This window comes from Myotis nattereri, assembly GCF_964212035.1.
Source record: "Myotis nattereri genome assembly, chromosome: 2".
In the NCBI taxonomy this organism is placed as follows: Eukaryota; Metazoa; Chordata; class Mammalia; order Chiroptera; family Vespertilionidae; genus Myotis; species Myotis nattereri.
In genome coordinates, this window is record NC_138076.1 from 124,494,988 (window position 1) to 124,514,915 (window position 19,928).

At 49.9% G+C, this 19,928-nt stretch overlaps 1 protein-coding gene across 2 annotated transcripts in view; it reads left to right on the forward strand.

The window, feature by feature from the left end:
- Positions 1 to 2,532: 2,532 nt before the first annotated feature.
- Positions 2,533 to 19,928, forward strand: part of TSPAN9 (tetraspanin 9) — a gene marked incomplete at its 5' end in the record, with an annotated part of 208,255 nt that continues 190,859 nt past the window's right edge. For both annotated transcript variants that reach the window (XM_081081407.1, XM_081081408.1), the window contains 2 exons: positions 2,533 to 2,600; positions 8,480 to 8,541. The remainder of the gene's footprint in view (positions 2,601 to 8,479; positions 8,542 to 19,928) is intronic.

Sequence of the window (19,928 nt, forward strand, 5' to 3'; positions counted from 1 at the left end):
TGTAACGTACTTAGACCTGTGCCTGGCACATAAGCGTTTGGAAAATATTAACTGCTGTTCTGTGCTTTACAAGCTACAAGTGAAAAAGAAAACTGGCTAAATGCAGTGTCGGAAAAAGCCTCCAACAGTGTGAATTCTCCCCACTAGGTGTCACAATTCAGCAAGCACTGTCTGTCCCTTGACTTGGGGTGGCTGGCTGGAAACTTAATTTTTGCTTGTTTGTCATTTTTGATTGGATTTGGTGATTTCAAGGGGGATAAACTGACATACTATCATTTGAAGTCTCTGGGGATGCAGAGATTCCAGCAGAATTGCTGATATGAAGGGCTGGTAGGAGCTGTTTGGAATACTTCCTTTGTTCATAGTTAATGTGACCTATTTAAAATTTATTGTCCAAATTAAGATATTTTGAGAGTGGGGGACTATTAATAACTATGTCAGGAGTAGTAAATGGGATGTTCCCGACAACCTGGATATAGTCACCCTACCTTTTCCTCAGCACTTCCAGAATCTCCAGGCCACAAACTCACTGACATTCCTCAGAAGCCTGGTGCAGTAAACAGTGACAACATGCTTGGGGGAGTTCCTGCCCTAAAATCTTGCCTCCTTGTCAGGTGTTTATTTGAGTTTTGTCCTGTGGACCTAGTAGTATGTGCCTGCCTCACAGACTGCAAGCCTCCTTATGTTGAATGATTACGTATCATGTGTGGCTTTCTCCATGGCTTTTTCCTGCAGCTGTAAACCCCTTTGGAGGCACTGAGTCCTCCTCCTCTGCATGTGTTGAAGGAGGGTGAGCAGCGTGGCCACTTCCTGGGTTATTGCTTGAAGGGTTTTTTCTAAGGTTTCTTCCATCCCTAAGGCTCATTCATAATCCCTGGTTATCAAATTTGCTTATCTTTTTTAAAGGGCAGGAGGAAACTAACAAAATCAAATGTTGTGCTTTTGCCCCCATCATCTTGGCCATCCCATCAACCCTGCGGCATTGGTATTATTAAGGTGAAGAAACGAGAGAGGTCACAGTGCATGAAAGGCAGAGCCAGGATTCCAGATCCGTATGGCTCCAAAGCCCTGTGGTTTCTACCACACCAGGCTGCCTCCCGTGGCCTTTACAGTAAGAACAGTCCCCGGCAGACATCATTAGCAAGCCCCCTTTCCTCTGGGTATCAATTTCTTCTGGAAGTTGGTTGGAGTTTGCAAATATGTGCTAGACGGCTGGAGAGATTGGGGCTAATGGGGGCTAGCCTTGGAAGAATTTATGGGTGGGGTATTGAATAAGGTTTTGAAGGAGGGGAATGGAGAGTCAGGAGATGGGTTATTGATTTAAGTCTAAAAGACAAACAAGACTGTGTGTATGAGGGGGCGGGGGCTGAGGACATGAGTGGAAACTGCCAGTCTAATTAGGAGCATATAACCAGGTCTAAAACTTTGTCTCAAATCATACTTAGACCGTGATCGTGCACATGTGGAGCACAGAATACATTTGATGGCAATAATGATGATGACCGCTGCCAGTCATCACTTCAGAGAAGAGTCGGGTCTTCGGCCTGGAAACGCCTATAAGAAGCACTCCGCCAGAGATGTCTAACTTGAGTTTTTCCTGCTTCAGTTCAGTTCTTCCTGGCATACCATGCCCTTTACCAACACTTGGAGGCCTTTAGCTCCTGGGGACACAGAGAGCGGCTCCTCCCGGCAGTATCTAATACACACCCGCACGTCAACATCTCAAATAGTCCGCCCCAAATACCAGGGAAGGATTTCTTAGGTGTGGATGTGGGGGTGGTGAGATCAGAGAGCCTGGCCCCAGGGGGAAAGCTGAGATCCCCGCAAGCAGCGAGGGCCTAGGGCGGTGAATGGGGCCGAGCCCAGGAGCGCGCACACACAGGCCCTGACCTCCCCTCCCCAAGTCAGGTCCCGGCTGCTGCTCGGGCCGTAGGGCGAGGGGAAGGCGTCCTAGCGCCTCTGATGAGCGGCCAATCCGAGAATCCAGGCGGTGTTGCGGGGGTTCCGGAGACCCACAGGCGACCCGACAGTATCGGGAACCCGTGCCCAGCACGACCCTGGCTTCCCTCCTCGGGCTCCCTCCAGCTTTGACGCAGGGGAACCAGACAGGGGGTGTTGCAGACCCCCGATCCTCCCGCAACCTCGGCCGGGCCCCCGGCGGCCACTCCAGCTCCTTCTGGCAGCCCTGTCACCCCGCCCCTTGTGCTCAGCCCAGGCCCCGGCCCCGGCCCCCCTGGCCCCGCTCCTCCATCCGCCCCACGGCCTCGCCCCGCCCCACGGCCTTGCCTCGCCCCGCCCCCGCGCCGCAACCCTACCATTCCCAGGCAGGCCCCGCCCCTCGGCCTCGCCTCGCCCCGCCCCACGGCCTTGTCCCGCCCCGCCCCCGCCCCCGCAACCCTACCATTCCTAGGCAGGCCCCGCCCCGCGGCCTCGCCTCGCCCCGCCTCCGCGGCATAGCCCCGCCCCCTCCCGCGGCCGGCCCCGCCCCGCAACCTCGCCATTCCTGGACAGGCCCCGCCCCCCGTTTCCGCTGGCGGTGGCTGTGGCGGTGGCGGCGAGGGAGCGCGAGGGAGCCGGGATCCCGCATTCCTGGGAGCTCGGTGAGTGCGGCCCCGGGCGGGCGGGTGGCGGGCGAGGGAACGGGCCGGGCGAGCTTGCGGGATCCGGGCCGGCTTTGGGTGAGCTAGGCGAGCCCTTCACCAGGTTTCCAGAGAGGGGAGCGCCTCAGGGGCGCCCCGAGAAGGGGGTGTCGGGAGGGCGGCTGTGGGGCGGAATGAGGGAGGGATGGGGCAGGCTCTCTGCCCAGGAAGAGGAAGGTGTGTGTGGGGACCCGGGATCGGGGCGAGGAGGGAGCTGCACGGAGAGGCTCGGAGGACCTTTTGAGAGTGGAGCGAGGGAGGGTGAGCCGTGGGGTCCCTGGCGAAGGGATGGGCGGTCTGAAGGGTGCAGCAGAAAGGGAGAGCCTGGGAGCTGTCATGGGTTTCTGACAGTGTGGCCCAGGAGACCCCAGTGGCTTGGGGGCTGTCCATACAGCGCCCCCAGGGAGGGCTAGGGGTTCGGTCAGGACTGGGATCCCGCCCGAGGCCCTCCCCCTCTCCCCCTCCCCCCATTCCTTGGGTCACTGCTGGCTGATCGGCACTCAGAGTGACAGAGCTTTGGCACACCTCGAGGTACACGATGTAGTCCATCTGTGCCTCAGCTTTGGAACTTTAAGAAACTTTCTTGTGGTTAAATAAAAAAAGTCCAAAGAAGAAACTGGCTTGTTATGAGGGCAGTATTTGTACTTGTGTATCTCGAAACTGGAGTCTTGGTTCGCCTTTCTTTGCAAAAGATACTGGTCTCTTCTCTACCTCTTCCCTGGATGCCTGCGGTGTGGGGGGAAATTTGAAGCATTGGGTAGTATGGGATCCCCTGGGCTGTGTGGACCTTTCCCCAAAACGGGAATAAGAAGGCAGCCACTCACCTCCCTTTGGTTCAGAGAACCAAACTCATTATGTGAGGGTGCCCTTCTGACCTGCAACTGTCCTCTCTCTGACTCAGGCATTTCCTCCTCCAGGAAGCTTTCCTGGACTAGTGGGAAAAACTGAGGACTCAGGCTCTGATCCCTGTGTACCAGCCCGCTTTCCTCTCTCTACTAAAAATAGTTATTGGGAATGTTTTGTATGTAGTTCTGCTATAAAGATGTGCAGTCAGCTTATCATCGTAAGTAATGGAGGGGAGGGGAGGAGAGGTATTATGGATAATTTCAAACAATGGACTGTACAAATCATTTATATTTAGCTAAGGAATGCAGCCAGGGAGGCAGACATTTACACCAGCTTCCTACCCTCTGCCTGGTTCTGGCATGGCTGTTGCAGCTGGGTGGTGGGTCTGGGGTGAGGAATGGAAGCGGATAGGGGTGGATAAAACTTGAAGGGTCATTCTGTTCTGCACTCATTCATGGAAGACCTGCTATGTACAAGGCTCTGGACAGCGGAGAGTGGGCTACAATGAAGTGGGATTATTTTTTTATTTGAATTAATCAGATATTAATCTTTTTAAAATCTAGGAACTGATATTTAATATTAATAACAATAACTAGTGTTTATAAAATAATATACAGTTGGCCAAGTGCTTTCTCTGCACATTAGGTGTATATAATTTTATTTGATTCACATATAACCTTTTAAAGTATATGTTTATTTTTTATTTTTTTAAATATATTTTATTGATTTTTCACAGAGAGGAAGGGAGAGAGATAGAAAGTTAGAAACATCAATGAGAGAGAAACATCGATCAGCTGACTCCTGCACATCTCCCACTGGGGATGTGCCTGCAACCCAGTCACATGCCCTTGACCGGAATCGAACCCTGGACCCCTCAGTCCGCAGGCTGACACTCTATCCACTGAGCCAAACCGGTTTCGGCAAAGTATATGTTATTTTTAATTGCCTTCTTATAGGTTGGGAAAATGAGGCCCAGAGAGAATAAATTACTTCTTTGAGGTCACAGAACTCATTAAGTGGAAGAAATAGAACTTGAACCTGTGGCCTCTGACCCTTCATGCCTTGTGCTTTCCTATTGTGCTTTGCTGTCATCAGCCATTTTTCTCTATTGAGCTGGAGGATCTTAGCCTCAACACCACCTATGTGTGCAGCAATGGGCACATTACCTCCTCTTTCCAAATTTCTGTTTTGGAGGGTTATTGGGGTAAAATCTTTCTAGAGTCTCTGCTGGCACCAGATAATTAGCAGTATAAGATCATATTGGCAGCCAATCAGACAATTAATAAGTGAAAAAAATTTTTAATTGTGGTAAAAAACACAAAGTTTATCATCTTAAACATTTTAAAATGTCCAGTTCAATTGCATTAAGTATATTCATTGTGCATCAGATCTCCAGAACTTTCTCATCTGCATAACTGAAACCGTATACCCATTAAACAGTAACTTTTCATTTCTCCCTCCCCCAGCCCTTGGCAACCTCCATCCTACTTACTGTGCTTTATTCAGCTCCTACTATGTGCTTAACAAATGTTGCCTTTGAGGAATTAAGGAGAAGCAGCTCAGCTTAAATGGGAAGCCCCTGGGCCAGGGGTAGCTGGCCAGTGTGCCGGTCCTCATCCCTGAGTCTAACTCCAGCACTGGAGTGTTGTTAAGTGAATGAGCGAGTTGGTGAGGCCTTGGGCAAGTGCCTTCACCTCTCATAGCTTTAGTTTCCTGCTTGCAAAGTAAGGATAACAATAGCAGTCTTTCAGGCCTTGGGAGGAGCAATGAGGTAATGTATGTGAAGCATGAAGCTTCGGGCCTTCTACATAGCAGGTGTGCAGAAGATGGTGGCTGTTATTTATACTCTAGCTGAGGAGACTAGACTAATATGCTTGGAACAAGACTTCTTTTTTTCTACTATTAAGGCCCAGGCCTGCTGTGGTTGTCGTCCCCAGTGACTGAGGGAATGGATCTAATCCAAGTGCCATAGCCTGGCACTGACATCCTTTTTCTCCATTCCAGGCCTGCCTGTGTAGCCTTATCTCCCACTGGTCTCCCTCCAAGAACCCTCAGTTCTAGTCAGATGGATCTCCCAAGCCTGCTTGGCGCATTCCTTCTTCGTCTTTTAGTTCATACTGCCCCATCTTCCTGGAATGCTCGTCCCCAGTCCTCCTTTCCCTCTTCCAAGACCCTACTCATGTCTGAGCTCTTTCATGGAACCTTCCCTGGCCACCTATCCTAAAAGTTTCTTTGGAGCTCCTATGACATTTTTTGTCTTCATCTCTCCTGGCTTTTATATATTACATGGGATGATTCTTCAGTGAATTTGATGAATACTTAGTATGTATGTGTCATAGTTCAAGAGCCTGTGCTAAGTTCTGGTGATGCAAAAGGTAAAAAGGTAAAGGTCCTTGTCTTCATGGGGCTTATAGTGCAGTAAAGGGTTAAGAAAGGGGTTCAACAGTGACAATTCAAACTATAAGGTGAGTGGCTGTGAGAGGAGAATGTGGGTTCAAACAGCAGGATAAGTCACCCTGATTCTGGAGGAATGCTTCCTGTAGCAGGTGGTATCTGACATGAACTTTGAAGGGTGGCTTGCATTTCAACGGAAGGGAGGAGGAACCATCCTGAGGAAAGGCACTGAGTAAGTGTTGGGGTGTGTGAGCAGCGTAGGTGGGCCAGTGAGTGGGTTATACGAAGGGGAGCAGGGAAATAAAAGGCTAGATAGGGAGCTAATGGCTATATTGTAGGCAGCTTCAAATGTCCAGCCAAGGAATTTCATCTATCCACTCATTCAAGAGAAGGTGAATGCCCACCATGTGTACTCCTTGGGAGGCCCTGGGAACTTGGCAGGGTTTTTTTTTTTTTTTTTTTTTTATGTTTTTATTGCTTACATAGAGGAAAGGAGAGGGAGAGAGAGATAGAAACATCAATGATGAGTGAGACTCATTGGTCAGCTGGCAGGGTTTTGAATAGGGGTTACAGAAGCAGGGCTAGGCCTCCAGTGTGTGAGTCTGGGGTCTGTTAAGAGGGGAGATCATGGTGGGGAGAGTGGCTGGATAGCTGTGAGGAATGGAGAGAAAGGACTGAACCTGAGACATTTTGGAAGAAGGATTGAGACAGTTTGTGAATTGGTTGGCTGGGGTGGTGAGGAAAGGATGAAGGGGGATTGAAATGGATTCTGAGCATCATTGGGAAGATGCAGTGCCACTTGCTGTTCTAGTGAGTATCATAGTTTCTCTAATTCAGTGGTTCTCAACCTTCCTAATGCCACGACCCTTTAATACAGTTCCTCATGTTGTGGTGACCCCCAATTTCATTGTTACAAATTGAACATAATTAAAGCATAGTGATTAATCACAAAACAATATGTAATTATATATGTGTTTTCCGATGGTCTTAGGCGACCGACCCCTGTGAAAGGGTTGTTCGACACCCAAAGGGGTTGCAACCCACAGGTTGAGAACCGCTGCTCTAATTAGATTGTAAGCTCCTTCAGGCTTAGATTCTAATCACCTCTATGTTCTCCTTGGCCCAGTACCCACTGCTGAGTGACATAGAGTAGGCACAGTGTGGACCCCTGACATTTCAAGAAATTAGTCTTGTCATGGGAATGTAATGTCTGCATGGTGACTATCCTATCCTATATAATAAAAGCCTAATATGCAAATCAACCGAATGGCAGAATGACCAATGGAACAACCAATCATTATGATGCATACTGACCACCAGGGGCAGATGCTTAACACAGAAGCTGCCCCCAGCCTGCAAGCCCCAGGCCAGCCAAGGCAGGTGCCAGTGGGGGCACTCCCCCATCGCCCCACTGGTTGCCCCACAGAGGGAGGCGACCTGCGGCAGTGGCAGTGGTGGTGGTGGTGGGGGGTGGGGCCAGCTGGTGAGCGGGTGGCAGCGGGGAAGGAGGGAGAGGGGAGGCGGGGACCAGCAGTGGCAGAGGCAGGGTGATGGGGGGGGCCCACTTGGGCGGGGCCAGCGAGCAGGGGCGCCAGGCTGGCGAAGGCGGGTGTCAGCGTGGCCTAGGGACCCTACCCATGAACAAGTTTTATGCACCAGGCATCTAGTAGTTAATAATACTGTACTGTATATTTGAAAGTTGGTAAGTGAATAGATCTTAAAAGTTTTCATCACAAGAAACGAAAATTGTAACTATGTATGTATGTTGATGGATGTTGACTAGACTTATGTGGTTGTCATTTTTTAATATGCACAAATATCAAATAATTATTTGTATATCTGAAACTAATATAATTTATATGTCAATTATATTTCAATAAAAATAAAAAATATGAAACCATTTTGCCATTCCCCCCCACCCAAAATAATCTTGTACCTTCTAGAATCCCAAATTTGCATCCACAGTAATATTTTTACATGGGCCTGGATTTCTCCAGAGTCATGTTCCCACAGAGCCAAGTGTTTCCTGTGTATATCTTCACACCCCAAATTAACTACCCTTTACACTTCGGCTACAATTCCATCTCTCATTTGACGGCCATTTTCCACCAAGTTTTTATTGCTCCACAGTAGTACTTTGGATGTGGTGGAGATGAAACAAAGTGGCCTGTTCTCTACATCAGCCACCTAGGATATATGAGTCAAACTCGTGTCTCAGTAAAGTTACACACTTTTACATTTCTTGAAACTTTGGGTTGCTTGTGAGTGATCAAAATTACAAACGTTAAATCTTTGGATGCCCGGGGCCTACCTCAGGATGACATGGGTACTCTTACATAACTGCCCACACCAGACATCACTGATCACAGTGGTCTTTCCAGAACTTGGGTTCTGCTAATAATGCTTGAGGCACCCACCACCAGCTCAGTGGAATGGGCATAGCAGCTGGAATCAGTGTGCCATTCCTGGCTTTCTCCACCTACTGAATGAATGGGTTCTTGATGGGAGACTGCTGCCCCAAAGAGCGGCCACTGCTGGACAACATTCACCCTAGAGTGGCTACACAGAGAAGTGATGACCTAATTTTTGTTTTCCTGCAGGAATATCCTGGGATCTTATCTGTCAGCAGCCAAGGTGCTTGTAGGAAATTCAAAGAAAACAGGTCAGTGTTGGTCTGGGTCCATTGTGGTGGGGCCTTAGAAAGTCTTTGTGTTATAAACTGAAGTCAAAGTCTCTTTTGTCCTTTAACTGTGAGTTGGGGAGGGAGGATAACATAGGATACTGATATTTTTTAGACTGTCTCTCTGCCCTAGCACTTGACTTGGAAGTGATAAGCTCCTTAACTTGGGCTTTGGGGGCCAGGAGAGAGATCCTCCTCCCTACTGTTTCTGATTGGCAGCTAGCAGTATTCTTAATTTCTTCCTTGGAGAACCACCCTGATTTTAAGGAGGAAGCCTAGGGAAGCAGGAGAGGCCTGTAACTTCCTGTTTCCTTTCTCCTCCCAGCAGACTTGGGAGCTAGGGTGAAGGACCTCCCACCAGCCATTCAGAAAAGCATCTGTGGGAATCTGGCCAATGCTACCTAACTCTTATTCCTCTGCACTGGCTGCTACAGGAATGCCCCTGGCCATCCAGGTGGCACCCTCTGCCAGGACCCTCATCAAGATCCTCTTCTCTGCTCCTACAGACTCCTGGGGTCTTGCTTTGTTCCCAGCGCTTGTTCATCCAGACCCTGTGGAGCTACCTTAGGCAGCCTGTGTGGATGGTGCTGATTCAGGTTCCCTAGGGTTGCTGTTTACAGACCCCGTTCTTCTTATGTTTTACTTTCTGTGTGTTTTATTCTGTGGCTTCCTCCTGCTGAGTAATTTGCAAATCTTCTACCTTCTAAGAATCTAGCAGTGTGGCAGTGGGGGTGGTGGTTGCGGAAAGGATGGTGTTGGCTGGTAGCTTATCCTGCCAAAATATTCCCTTCTCTAAGTTCCAGCAGAAATTATTTGGTGTTCCAGGAGTGGCCACCAACCTTATTGTCCTGCCATGTTTTGCACATTGTACTTGGGTTGCCAATATTTATATTTGTCACTATCCTCATGAGCTACAGTTTCAGACTCTTTACATATGTCCACAGCTAATTTATTTAAAGTGTATTAATCTTAATTTAAATCTCACTTAATTTTCACAAGAGTCCAGGGAGGTAGCTGTCATTTCCCCCCATTGTATAAAGGCAGCAGCTACAGAGAGAGCTCGTCAGAGACTTGCAGGGTTCAAACCTAGGCAGGCTGGCTGCCATGCTGCCTGTCCTACTGCAAACCTTGGCTGGCTGTTGTCATAAGGTCCTGGGTAGGGCCTGCCTTGAGCTGCTGCAGCAGGAATATGGAAAATTCCATTTTAAGTTTCCCCCCTCCCTGGGACCTGGATGGGTGTCCACTTTCATTCTCACTGCTCTTGGATTTGGGGTACCACCTGTGAGTGGACTGTGCAGGGCAGACAGGCACATGGGCCTGGGCTGAGGGAAATCAGCCTGGTGAAAATCAGGTGGTGGGGAGGGAAGGACTGAGGCCAAGTGATGAGAGGCCTTGCTGCTCAGCACATCCTGGCTCCTCACAGCATATCCTGTCCCATGACACAGATTCTGCGGGGCCTGGTCCTAGGGGGAGGACTTGGTGGGGAGCTTCCCAGGAGGCCTGCGTGGTCTGACATCACCAGTCATCTTAGCCAGATGACCATCCTTCTGTGCAACTGTGTTGAAGCCACAGTGAGGGAGACCTGAGTGGAGGACTTTCCAGACAAGAAGTGTATCTTCTCCTATGGCTTTGGCCTCAGAGGGCTATGGTTCGTCTGTCATGCTGTTGAACCTCTGGAATGATGACTAGCTCCCGGGCGGGTGGTTCTAATCCTGGCCCCTGCCTTTGCCTCTAACAGGCTCGGTGACCTTTGGCAAGTTACTTGCTTTCAAGTCGTCTTCTACCCACAGAAGGGGTAGCTGGGTTATCGATTGCTAAGGTTCCTTCCAGCTCTGATGGAGGTGGTTTCTCAGGTGGGACAAAGGCACAAGTCTTGGCTTCTAATCCTGGGGCTTTCCAGATACCTTTTCCTCTGACAGTGTGCTCTCTGGCCCTGGCCTAGAAGTGGATGGAAGAGGAAAGAGTAAAGTTAATGAGTAAACCCAAGGCTCTGATTTTTGATAGAAGCTGGATGAGGGTGAAAGTTGTTTACAGAGATGGTCACCTGTCTGGTTAGTGGCAGGGCCTTGCTGCCTGACTTCCACCCAATGCTCATGGCTCTGCTGCTACTTTCATTTTAACTGCCTCCTGCCCCAGCCTGATGCATTTAGGAGGTAGAGGGCTCCATTGCTGGGGTCCAGCACAACAAGTTAAGAATTTCAACTTCAATGATAGCCACAGCATAATGAAACAAGAGTGTCTGCCTGGGTGAAGTCCAGCTTCCAAACCCTATCCTCCTCTCAAACCATAAACACAACCAAAAACTTAGCTGAACTGGACTGGGGCACAGGAGGAGTGGGTAGAGCCAGGAGGAGCACGTCCGCTGGCTTTCAGCGTCCCAGTGTGTGTGCTTCAGTCTATGCAGGTCACTAGTACTTTTTGATTATCCATTGTTTATTATTATCTGTGCTTTTGAGTTTACCACACCCTTTCCTCCCCCTGTCTTCCAACACCCTCACCCCTTACAGTGGCTGGAAATTAATTGTACTTTGAATACTCCTTACTTTCTGAGAGACTCGTGACCAATTCTATGCTCAACGGTCAGCATTTGTTAAAATATCTGACCTTGTGATGGGAAGAGGAAAGGATGGGGATGGAGAACAGTCCAGGGGTCTGAAGAGTCAAGCAGCTCGGTGGATCCCCTGGAAACCCTCCATTAATTAGAGAGGCGTGCTGTCACTGCAGCAGACTGAGGGGCCTCATGGCCTCTGGTTCAGGATCTTGGTGAGTTCTGGGCCTTGGCCTTAGCACCTTAGGGCTGCTGCTGATCCCCACAGCACCTTTGAGCAAACTTGAAAAATTTCTCTTTCTCAGGTTAAAAATAAAAATTAAACTGAATATATTATTGTCAAACCTGAACAACATCCAATTGCATAGGATAGCCTTCTAGAACCCTAGCAGGCAGGGCCCTGGCTGTGTATATACCTGTGCTCACACCCCTCCCCCCTTGTCAGTCTGGGAGAAGGCCTGGGTGAAAGGGCATGTGAGAACAGTGGACAGGTGAGGAAAGTGATCTCAGGGGATGCTCAGAGCAAGGTTGGAACAAGGTGTGGCCATGTACGTGTGTGTGTGTGTGTATGTGTAAAAAAGAGAGAGGGAGGGAGGGATGGATGGAGAGAGGAAGGAAGAGAGAGAGAGAGAGAGAGAGAGAGAGAGAGAGAGAGAATATGTATGCTTGAGATAGAGAGAGAGAATGTGTATACTTGCCCTGGAGTGTGCATGGCTGGGTATGCCTACATGGGTTTGTGTGGGAGGGCTCTCCTGCATTGTTCTGGGACTCAGCTGAGAGGCCCACCTGAGCACTTTCAATAGATTATTACATATCTATGACATGAATGCCCCCTCCTTAGAGGGATTGTAAAACTCAAACACAGTATCTGGTAGCCCCTTCTAAGCCCTTTCACTTGGCCACCTGCCATAGTGTGGAGACTAAGGCTTAGGCGCCTAACATTCCAATAAGCCCTAGGGGTGGTGGTGCCAGGGACAGAGGGAGCAGACACTGTCTCAGCAAGTCCCCAGCCCCCACTTGGGCCAAATCCTATGGAAGGGCTCAGAGGGGCAGGGTGATGGGCTGGGTTTGAATGGGGGTATATGTTTAGGGGTGTGTGAACATATAGAATGACGTGTTTTGTTTTAGAGAAAGGTAGAGGTCAACGCTTGCAATTTTCCACTTGTCTTATTCCTAGGAGATTCTAAACAGCTTTGTTTAAAAACTGGACATGCAGATTGCAGAGACCTGAGTGAGGAAGAGCTGTTGGGTCCCCCAGGAAGGCAATTAGGTTTGAAGCCAGAGTTTGGATCGTATGCAGCATGTGGGACCTGGAGTGTGGGGAGGGGGCTCTGAGAACATCCCTGAAGGTATGAGTCACTCCATATTAGCAGCTAGCAAACTGGCTTCCACTTAATTGCTGCTGGAAATGGGCAGGGTAGGAAGGAAGTGCCCGCCCATGGTTATCACCCACCATCCTGGCTGTGGGCAGCACAGAGGGTTGGAACTACCTGCCCCTCTCCCACTGTTAGACAAGAAGCTGGAGATAGTGGTGGCCAGTTGGCTGGTCTGTGAAAGTCTCCTTTGAGGGGCAGTCAGTACCTGCAGTGCAGGGAGAATAATTCAGGACACCATCCAATCAAGGACAGGCCTGGGTGGAACTTTCTCTGGGGACCTGGGGAGGAGCCCATGGGAGCTGGGGCTGGGCATTGAGGGAGAGGTGAATTTAGAGAGGCAAAGGTAGGGGCTTGCTGAGTGGTTGCAGTGAGGATGTCAAGCTTGGAGATCTGGGTAGGGATGGGTGTGGCCCGGGTAGTTGGACTGGAGATAATCCAGGGGAGGGGCACCTTGAATGCCATCCAGAGGAGGTTCAGATTTTGCGAGGCTAGCCGCGGGGAGCTAGTGTTGGTCCCTGAACAGGAGAATGAAGGATGAAAAGGGATCTTTTAGGAAAAATTAGCTTGTAGCAGAATTGAAGATGAATTTTTTAAGAGTACCTTGGTTGTTGTAAAAAATAGTACAAACTCATTATAATAGTCAAACATTACATAAATTATAGAAAAGTAAATCTATACTCCTGCCCTTCAAAGGTAATCACCGTTAATACTTGGTTTATATCATTTTCAGGTAGTTTTATGATAGACTAACATCCAGCTCTCCACCTATTACCTTATCAATTTCCATAAGTAGAATTGTATTGTACTTACTGTTTGGCAACTTCTTAAGCCACTTTTCCACATCAGTGCATATAGAATGACCTCATTCTTCTGAATAGCTACATAGACTTGCTGGATGAGTTTAATATAAATTATCTATGGCTGCATAATATACCACTTCAAAATTTAGTAGGTTAACACAACAACCATTTTATTTGCTCACAATAATGTGGGTTAGCCCTTTGGACTGGGCTCTGTAGGACCTGGATGGTCCAAGGGAGCCTCTCACATGTCTGGAGATTGGCACTGCTCTCAGCTAGATCTTTTTCCACATGATTTCTCATTCTCAAGGAAACTAGCCTTTTAGGTGAAAATGGAGTTTCCAAGACCTCTTGAGATCTAGGCTCTAATGTCTCACAGTGAATAATCCATCTACTGCTTGGTTAGAGCACCAGCTGGAACTCCAGGGTTGGGGGAAAGACTCCATTCTCCCCCGCCCCCCCCCCTTTTTTTTTGTTAATCCTCACCCAAGAATATTTTTTCCATTGATTTTTAGAGAGAGTGGAAGGGGGGAGGGTGGGGGAGAGAGAGAGACACACACACGCACATTGGTGTGAGAGACACATATCAATTGATTGTCTCCTTCACGTGCCCCAACTGAGCCTGGAGTTCAAACCTGCAGCCCAGGTATGTGCCCTTGACCAAGAATAAAACCCGAGACACTGGGTGCGCAGGCTCTAACCACTTAGAAACACCATTCAGGGCAAGACTCCACTCTTGATGAGAGGACTGGCAAAGTCACACCGAAGGCATGCATATGTGTTCAAGGGTGGGAGGGAATGGATATGTGGTCCTCCATGTACCCAGAAGGTGGAGAATTAGAATATATGGGAATAGACCCCACAGATCTTTGGAAGATAGTACAGGCCCCTTCCCTTCCCAGACCACTCTTTGCCTCAAATGAATCAACTAGGGAAAATGGCAGGAGCAAGACACTTAATCTTCATTTTGGGTTGGAGTGGTGTTTGAGGTGGATTCTGTGTGTTTCTGTGGGACTTATGCTGGTAGGGCTTGGGGTGATCTAGGATTTGAGCGCTGTGGTAGACAGCTTCTCCTGCTAGGGTTGCTAGAGCTGTAGAAGTGGAGCTGGGGCCATCCTGCCCCCCGGAGCTGCCAGGAGCCTGGCTGCTGGATACCCCTGCTAACTATCATGGCCTCTCTGAAGAATGAGTCAGTGAGTGACAGGTCTTTAAGAAAGCCAGCTGGTCATTGCAGATCCAGGCCTCTGCTGGGAATTCACTCATTCATTCACCCAACAAATACTGTACCTACTCTGCTCCAGGCTTTCTCCCCATTCTCTTGTAACTCTGATGTGAAATAAGACCGCCCAGGTCTGTATGATTCATAGGCTTCACTTTTCCTTCTCAGGAAACTCACAGTGGACTTAATATTTTGACTTCCCACAATGTATTCTTTTTATAGTTTTCTTATCACCTGCCTTGGTAGCTCTTCTCTCCTGTGAATTCACCAGTGGCGGTGAGGCAGAAGGAGACAGGGAAGAGCCAGCTCCTGGTTGTTAAGGAATCCCCAGTCCTGGTTGAGAGGATGCTGCAGCAGAGCGGCTGGTGAAGTCCTCCCAGCGCTAATCATTCATCAAACTTACGTCTCGCTGCAGATCTTAGGCCAGACTTGATGAAATACACTTTCCTAGTACAACGGTGTTCTCTTGCCTGCCATCTGCCTGGTGGTTTGTGCATTCATCAAATAAGAACAAAGGCTGAGTGGACTTTCACATTTGAAAACCCCTTGGTGTTTTATTTTCTTCTTGCTCTCTCTTGGCATCTCTCGGGAAAGAAATGTTTTGTGGCCGAGAGGTTCACTGTTTGGGCAACAGTGCAGAGCACACTGCACAGCTCAGCGTCTTGGCCACTCTCTTCCTTCTTGACTGTGCTGTGGGAGAATTGGCCCAGCTCAGTGAGACAACTTGGTGAGGACCATGGGTGGGGAGGGGCAAGTGACTGCACCACACTTGGGAGCTACCTTGATGCGTCTGGGTGACTTTGGGGCCAGCATTGTGCTACCGTTGCAGGGTTAATGATATCTGATCAGCTTACGGGCTTCATGTGCACCAGTGCTTAATGTGGATGTCTGCAAACCTTTAAGAAATCTGGCATCACAAGCAAGACAAGAAACCTCAGCAATGCTTTTGGCTAAGGAATTGGAAAAACTGGATGGAGGCCCTCAGTCTGCTCCAAGTTGGCCAGTTTGAAGCATATAATAGGTAAATTCCCCATAAGCGAGACCCAAGAGGCCCCTATATGGTGCCAGACTTCTCTTCCAGCCTCCACCCACCATTTCTGAGTCTCTACGGCTGTGAGGATGGATTCCCACTTCAGCATGCTCAAGAGTCACACTATCAGTTCATCAACAAGTAATTACCGAGCACTTTGATTCCTTAAGGGTCTGAGGCATCTTTTGGGCCAGGTGCTCTGTGTGATAAGAGAGCTTCAGCTGATGTGGGATAGGTGAGTCCCCAAACCTTTCCTGGCTATCAATTGTCTTTTTGTTTTATCTGGTTCTGTTCCCTCAGGGTTTGGTCCTGCAGCAACCACAGCCCTAGGAGTGGGCTCTGAAAATAGCAAGGAATGAGATTGCTAGTAGATGCCTCCAGAGCTTTCTCTGTCGGACTCAAAGGAGATGACCACTGAAGTCTTACTGCCCTATTTCATACCTAATTTGGCATCAAAATGATGTTACCTCAATTTTATTCTCCACCTTCCTCACAGCTTATACAAATGACTCTTGGTCATTTTACCAGTTCAGGTGTCCCTGTTTTGTGGTGGTGGTGGCTTTAAATCAAGTACTTTAAACATATTCTTGCTTCATGTCATGAACAGACACATAGGAGTGGCCACATCTTGAACCCAGCGGTATAGGGAACTGGTCTTTGGCCCTGGCGTTTTTGAGACCCTGCAGCCACCTCACCCTCCCCATGCACCAGGATTCCAAGCAGCCTTCCCACTGCCAGATATCTGTGTGCAGCCCCCTGGGGAGCTCTGATAGCAGGGCATTTCTGATGGCTCATCTCAATCTCTGTCTCTCTATTCCTTCTGAAGAGCAAAGGTCTTGGTTTCCCCCTCCACTGATGCTTTGCATGTTTTCTCATTGCCTAGCAATCTGGTGGGCACTCCAATGTTTTCTGAATGAGTGAATAGTGCATTTGTGATATAAAAAGAAACTTTGTCCCTAATCTAGCCATTTCCCCAGGACACTTAGCGCACTTGCATGATTTAAAACCATCCATCCCCATCGTCTCAGGGGCTTGAAATGTCTCTGGGAGGAAGCAGGACTCCTCCTAAGGCAGGAGCTCCTTATTAGAGTCTGCAGCTCTGGGAGGGGGACTTATGCTGCCTTTCCCCAGAGGTGGAGAAGAAGTTATAGGGAAGAGGAGGCCACTGCTTGGGAGTTTCATAACTGAGGGAACGGAGGCTGGTTATCCCAGGATCTCCAGGCAGTTGAGCAGAGGAGCCTGGAGCCAGACTTTCTGTTCCCAACCCTGGATTCTGTGTGCTCCCCTCCCCCAGCACCCTGCTCCCATCTTTCTTAATTCACCCAGGGGTGCCTTCGAGTTTCCAGCACTTTGTGTGTGTGGGCAAAATAGGCCATTTGTAGGAAAACATGCATACAAAATGGCCAAATCCATGAGGACTTGAGAGAGGCATATGTAGGGTTATTTTGGGTTTGGTGGACTGGGCTCAGATCTCTCTGGCATTCCGGGCCACTGGCCTCTCAGAATTGACCAGAATGGAAGGATGATAAAAATCAAGGCTCCAGGAATAGCCCAAGAATTTGCTTATTCTTAACCCCTGTAAAGAGGTGCTGCCCAACCCAGAGCTGAGTGTGTGGGGCTTGGGGAGGGGGAGAAGGAGGGTTCAAGGCGATTTCCTCTTCCCCTGGGAGGAGAGGGGCGGCAAGCACAGTGCATGGCTCAGGGCCAGTCTGTTAAGGGAGCTGGACATAGAGGCCATAGGAATGTCTCTCCCCCACCAGTTAGTTCATCCCTGCCTCTGGGGGTCAGCTGGTAACTCCCACTGGCTGGGTTGGTGGGCCAGGCTCTCTGTCTCTCTGTCTCTTTTGTTTCTCCGACCCTCTCAGCCTTAGGAAGGCTCAGGACAGCTCTGGCCTCCAATCTTCAGGGAGCTTTATTTCTTCTCCCTCCCCTGGAGTCAGGCCCAGGGTTACTTTTGCTCAGTGCACATGAGGGAGACACATACCTAGCACCTACCCAGTGGATGTTCAGGAGCTAAGTGAGGCCAGGAATCTGCCAGTGCCTGGAAGGAGCTAGAGTGGACATATAGCAGCAAGCCTGCGTAGACATCCACAGGCTCACTGTATCATCCAGAGCAACCCATAGGGCTGGTGGGGCAGTGGGGACTGGAACTGGGAATCAGGACTCCTGAGTGGTCCTGGATCAGTTGTCAATTCTCTGGGCCTTAACTTTTTTCATCTGTAAAGCCAGGAGTCTTTGATCCCTGAAGTCCTTTCTGACTTAAGAGTTATCTGATTCTAGGAGTCCTAGGGAGGCAAAACTTTTCAGGTGGGTACGATGTTTTTGTTGTCTCTGGTGTTTGTTTGAAACGGGAGCAGGCTAAGGGCACAGATGTCACAGCCAGGCCTCAAACCTTTCTTCTGTTCTCTGGACTCTCCAACTTAGGAGAACTGGAAAGTCCGACTTTGTAGTTCAAAAAATCAGTTGTGCCCTAACTGGTTTGGCTCAGTGGATAGAGCGTCGGCCTACAGACTGAAGGGTCCCAGGTTCGATTCTGGTCAAGGGCATGTACCTTGGTTGTGGGCACATCCCCAGTGGGGAGTGTGCAGGAGGCAGCTGATCGATGTTTCTCTTTCATCGATGTTTCTAACTCTCTATCCCTTTCCCTTCCTCTCTGTAAAAAAATCAATAAAATATATTTTTAAAAAAATCAGTTGCCCTTCCAGGACAAGGCGGTCCCTCTGGCCTTCAAGACGAGGTCCAAGTGACTGAGTGAGGCATGCAGAGTCTGCTGTGAACTGGCACCTGCCCCCTCCAGCCTCATTGCTTCCCTCTGTGAGCCACTGTGTCCCTGTTGTTTCTGTAATGCCAGGTTACCCAGGGCCCCTCTTCCCTCTCCCACCATGAAGGTTCTCATTTCTCATTGTCCTTGGTGTGTCTACCTTGGTTGAAGTGCCCCTCCTATCCTGCCTTGTTTTATCTCTTATTTGCATTGTTTTAGCAAATTTGAAAATTTGCTCAGCTATTATTTCTTCAAGTATTTTTCTGTTCTCCTTTCTCTCACCTCTCTTTTTAGAACTCTAATTATAACTATACTAGAGGCCGAGTGCACTCGGGGGGGAGGAGGGGTCCCCTCAGCCCCGCCTGTGCCCTCTCGCAGTCTGGGACCCCTCGGGAGATAACGACCTGCTGGCTTAGGCCTGCTCCCAGGTGGCAGAGGGCAGGCCCAATCCCTAGGTGCAGCCCCTAGTCGGGCTCAGAGCAGGGCTGATTGGGGAGTTGGGGCGCCGCCCCCTGTCATGCACAGAGCAGGGCGGATTGGGAGGTTGCGATGCCACCCTCAGTCATGCTCAGGGTAGGGCCGATTGGGGGGTTGGGGCACCGCCCCCTGTCACACTCAAGGCAGGGTCGATGGGGAGGTTGCGGCGCCACCCCCTGTCACGCACAGAGCAGGGCCAATAAGGGGGTTGGGGCGCCTTCCCCTGTCACGAACAGAGCAGGGCGGATAGGGAGGTTGTGGCCCCGCCCCATGTCACACACAGAGCCACAGGGCGATCAGGGGTTTGGGGAGCTCCCCACTATCAGGCACGGAGCAGGGCCGATCAGGGGGTTGGGGCACCTTCCCCTGTCACGAACAGAGCAGGGCAGATAGGGAAGTTGTGGCCCCGCCACCTGTCACACACAGAGCCGCAGGGTGATCAGGGGGTTTGGGTGCTGCCCCCTGTCACACTGATCCCGGTGCCGGGAGGCCTCTTGGCTCCACTGATTCCGGTGCTGTGAGGCCTCGCTGCTCCGCTGATCCCAGTGCTGGGAGGCATAGTAACCTTTTACTGTATAGGATAGAGGCCTGGTGCATGGGTGGGGCTGGCTGGTTTGCCCTGAAGGGTGTCCTGGATCAGGGTGGGGGTCCCCACTGGGGTGCCTGGCCAGCCTGAGTGAGGGGCTGATGGCTGTTTGCAGCTGGTCACACACCCTTCAGGGTGGGAGTCCCCACTGGGGTGCCTGGCCAGTCTGGGTGAGGGGCTGAGGGCTGTTTTCAGGCTGGCGGGTGACTGAAGCTCCCAACTGCTCCTTTTTTTCTTTTTTTGTTTTTATTCTGGGCCAGCTGTAGCTCTGGCTCCAGCTCTGAGGCCTCTGCTGCTGAAAGCAGGTATCTGGTTTGTTTGGGTTCTATAATTGAAACACTGTATCAACTCCAGCTCTGATATCCTGGCTGGCTGAAAGCAGGTTTCTGGGGTTTTGTTTGGCTTCTATATTTGTAACAATGTTTCAAACTGCAAGCTCAGAGGCCGGAAAGGCAGGCGGGGAACGTTGGTTTCCTCGGTCACTGAAGCAAGCAAGCCTCATGTTAGCTTCAAGCTGCCTGGCTGCTGGCCGCCATCTTGGCTGGCAGTTAATTTGCATATTGCCCTGATTA